The 4,653-nt window shown below is 44.4% G+C and overlaps 1 pseudogene; it reads right to left on the reverse strand.

Annotated features, from left to right (window-relative positions):
* Positions 1–439: 439 nt before the first annotated feature.
* LOC124979416 (28S ribosomal protein S9, mitochondrial-like) lies at positions 440–2,981 on the reverse strand (annotated as a pseudogene).
* Positions 2,982–4,653: the final 1,672 nt, after the last annotated feature.

Below are 4,653 nucleotides of genomic sequence, written 5' to 3' on the forward strand. Positions count from 1 at the left end.
GATACAGCTTACCTTCTTTTTTTTTCTTTTTAAACTTATTAATTTATTAACCAAAAACTTTAAAAAGCAGCATTTAAAAATAAATCATCTCTAGAGTTAGGGTTAGGGAGGGGGGCAAGAATGGAGGAAGGAAGGACTGTATAGAGGGAAAAGAGGGGTGGGAGGGGTAGGGGGGAAGGGGAAAAAAATAACAGAATGAATCAAACAACATTACCCTATGTAAATTTATGATTACACAAATGGTATGCCTTTACGCCATGTACAGAGAAACAACATGTATCCCATTTGTTTATAATAAAAAAAAAAAAAAAAAAAAATCATCTCACAACTCAAAGAAATTTCTGCCAGTGCTGCCCACACTGGCCAGTAGAGGTTGACCGTGTTCTGCCCCAGGCCAGGCCTGAGTTCAGCCTCTCCTTGCCCCTCCCGGGAAAGATCTTCAGTGCATCTTCCAGGTAAACTTTCTTTGGGCTCTCTTTTGGCCTGGCTTCTTCTGTTCCCTGACACGTGAATCAGTAGTAAGTAGTCGGCCTATCTCACCCACATGACCTCTTCCTTGGTGATGAAGCTGCACAGGGCTTTTGCCATAGCCAAGTGAATTGCTGCTGCCTGTGTGGACCTCCCCCCTCCCCCATCCCCCGAGACTGTGCAGGTCACGTGTTTCCTAAGTTGGTTAAGGAGGTGAAAAGGGAACGTCAACTCTTTTCTGTTCTGTGTGATTGGAAAGTACAGCAGATAATCGGCTCCATTCACTGTTATTCTTCCACTTCTGTGTTCATAAACAACTGCTTCTGCTTTTGCACTCTTCTTCTACCTTCACTTGTGCTGAAGGCTCTTCCCTGCTCGTCATACTGCACAGGCTCAATCAGCTGCTTTTTTTATTGAATAGCTACACTTCTGTGAAACTTCTGCAAAAATTCTTCAGCAGGATCACACTGCAATGTCAATAACTTTTCTAGCAGCTGAATGAACTGCACATAATCTTGATCTGACAGTTTTTCCACGAACATCTCTTCTAGTTCCTCCTTAATCAGCCATCTGCTGCCAATCAGGTCTTTGGTTTGTTTTTACTGGAAGTAGACCTTTCACTCGCAGCTAATTTTGATGTTTTTTTATGTGGAGCAGTTTTCCATATACTTCCTGTATTATGAGTATTATGTTTGCTTGCCAGTACAGAAGAGGAAATGAAATGGATGACCATCTTCTCCCCATTGGATTGCTCTTTGCTTTGGAAAAATCTGTTCAGGATACATTATTATTGACCTGGCTCGCTTCTCAAACAAACTGCTTGGAAATAGGTAGGCAATAGCTCTGTCAATATCCTCTTGGATACACGTTTCTGGATCTTCTTACATCATGTTGGCCAAGTGTCTCTTTCCTATGTTGAACTCTTCAATCTGCTTTTTAATAAAATCCTCTGTGTTTGTTTCACATCTTGAGGCTGGAACTTTTTTCTTTGTTGTTACGCTGTGGTATGTATTAACCTTAATATCTGGGATCCGATAGCTGCCTGCAAACCAGCCGCCGTGGTTTGCCAAAGTCCTTGCCTCCGGGCAAGGAAAGAACCGATAGAAAACTCTCCACACAGGGAGCCGCCATGTTGGCTGTAGGAGAACCCAGCAGGAGGGCCAGCTTATCTTCTAAGGACGCCCAATACATGTGGATTGAGATGGCAGGTGGCTGGCTGTTGAAGTCTGGTGATGAAGTGCGAGCAATCAAGTTTGGAGCAGTGAGAGGTCTTGTGTGATCAATAAAGTGTGCAGGGGAAGGGGTGCATACTGGGAAGGAATTTCCTGGTGTGATGTGGCATGAATTGTTGACAGGCTAAGGTTTCAACGTGTACACTTTTCTCCCTAGTGAGTCAAGAGGTCTGTTATCTCGAAGGGACCTTGCCACCATGATCTCCGGCACCCACTGGGTATTGGGATTTGAACCCAGGGGTGCTCTACCACTGAGCTACATTCCCAGCCCCTTTTTATTTTTTATTTTGAGACAGAGTCTCACTAAGTTGTCCAGACTTCCTTGAACTTGTGATCCTCCTGCCTCAGTCTCCTAGTCTGCTGGGATTACAGGTGGGCATCACCCTGTCCAGTGTCACGACATTCCAGGGCAGCCCTGGTGTCCGTACTTCTACGCTTTTCAGCATAGATGACCTTGTTTTATGTAACTGCTCGTGCACACCTTTGTTGTTACATAAATAAACCCATCAAAAAAATTTGTCCTGACAGGTCTTTGGAAATATTGTTGGCTGGCTGCACTCGCTTATTTTCAGACATAAACTGAATCCCTCTGTGAAGCCTGGAAACAATTTCTGACTGAGCATGCTGCAATGCCAGATATGGACAGCAGGGGGAAAGCAAGAGCAGCTGGGGCCTGGTCTGGAGAGGCAGTTGCTAGAAGCCCCATACAAGGAAGGAAGCTTCAGAGGCTCCCAGTCTGTCAGAGCAGAAAAAGGAGGTTGAAATTAGTCTTGCTGCTGAAGCCTGCTTTCTGGCATCATCCATGGGGTGGTGAACCCATGTACTTTCCATAAATCCTAACCTGTCCCTGGGCAGGGTCTGCTCTGAAGGGACTACTTGCCACTGGGTTCCTCTGCTCTGAAGACAGCCAGGGATGTGCTCTGTAGGAACTTGACCCAAGGTGATCCTCAGCACAGTATAATGAATCTTCCCCATCCTGGCTTCCACAGTCTCCAAAATGTGCCCAATTTATGTTAAAAGGCAGCAGCACCAGTATCAGAGTGTCAAAACTCACTTTCGGATAATAGCATCTTGCTTTGCTTGCTGTACTGGGGGCAGCCTCAGAGGCACTATCTGACAAGATGCCTCCCTCTTTACCAAGGGGAGAGGGGTAGGGCTTAAATGGGCCAACCTGCCTGATCCCTGGGGACTGGAATCCTGAGTAGAGTGGAGCGACAGAATAGGGTTACTGCTGATCTCTAGGATAGCAATGTCCTGCAGACAGTGTGCCACATGATTCATGTCGTCTGGATTCCCAGAACTGTCCTTCATCCTGTCCTGCTTATCACCTAGTTAGTCAAGGTGTTACTCCTCTAGAGCCTTCCAATTCCTTTTATAAAACAAATTCCTTTTTAAAAATACAGATATAGACCCTGGAGGGAGAGGCACATGGTGAGAGTGGGGGAAGGAGGACCAGATACACAATGTATACACACAAGTATCAAACATCACATGTTGCCACCTGATAGATACAATGTTTATGTTTTTATGTATCAGTTAAAAAAATAATTTTTCTGCTTTACTTATCTATTTATTTATTTGTGGTACTGGAGATTGAATCCAGGAGTACTCTACCACTGAGCTACATCCCCATTTTTTTTTGAAACACGGTCTAGTGAAGTTGCCCAGACTGGCCTTGAACTTGCAATCCTTCTGCCTCAGACTCTCTGGTGGCTGGGATTACAGGCGTGCACCACTGTGCCCAGCTTGTAAGGACATTTATGAAGACGGTAATGTGAAGACTGTCCTGTCCACCAATAAGTCTGCAGTGCCTGTGAAGGGAATGCTCATGTCTGCTGGATTCCACGCCTAGAAGAGAAAAGTTGCCAAATTCCTTCTGTCCCTTTGATCTCCATTTCCTGGTCATCTCCTATTTGGAGCCACTTTTTCAGTTGGCACATTTCTGCACTATAAGCTGTGCATTTATTTCTTCCATATTCTAGAAATCAAGGATGTAAAAGTTGAGCAATAGATTTACATGTTGTATGGCAGAATACATCCCTAGAGTATAGAAATTCTATAAAATCCCTATTTATGATATAAAAGCTTATGGGTATTTTTTATACCTAGGTGTTATTCAATGTATGCATGATTATTTTGAAACCTGAAAACAGTAACAAGTGACAAGTCCATGGAATGCAAAAGAGCATTGGAAGACAATGGGGACCGGAGAGAACAAAAGAGACTTAGCGCCTTAACATGCTCTTAAAATGCAATGTTCAGGTTTCTCTGAAGTCTAATTAAATATGCCAGTTATAAAAAAAAAAAAAAAAAGACACTTTTTGAAACAGTCGAGTGCCCAGTATCATATCATGTCACAGAGTTGTTGAACGGTAAGGTATGATGACATCTTACACTTATACTTAGGTACTTACGTAAGAAAATGTCTACGTGCTTTAGAGATGCATGATAAGTATGCAGGGGTGAGCCAGGCAGTGACTTGGGAGGCTAAGGCAGGACTGTAAGTTCATGGTAGCCTAGGCAACTTAGCAAGATCCTGTCTCAAAAAATGAAGAGGGCTGAAGATGTAGACCCTGGAGGGAGAGGGACATGGTGAGAGTGGGGGAAGGAGGACCAGATGCGGGCAGTGGCTGACTACAACAGCGAACAAGAATTAGGAATCTTGTAAGAAACCCCCATAGGTGTTCTCTCATCTTTGTTCCAGTGCATTCCAGAGTCCTGAGGTGGCTGGTCCTGTGCTCATAGTAGATGTTCAAGATCCTTCCTTTGTCACTTTAGAGACCTCCCATTTCTTCCTGTTTAAACCCACTCTTCAAGGCACAGTTACATCATTCCTCAGTGTCCCTTAAAATCTCCTTTTCCTTCACTGCTGAACATTCCATCCCCCACCCTCAGTGCCATGATCACCCACCTGTGGCCCACACCCCTGGCTTTCAGGTGCCTGATGATTTTC

Source organism: Sciurus carolinensis, chromosome 3 (assembly GCF_902686445.1).
Source record: "Sciurus carolinensis chromosome 3, mSciCar1.2, whole genome shotgun sequence".
Classification (NCBI taxonomy): Eukaryota; Metazoa; Chordata; class Mammalia; order Rodentia; family Sciuridae; genus Sciurus; species Sciurus carolinensis.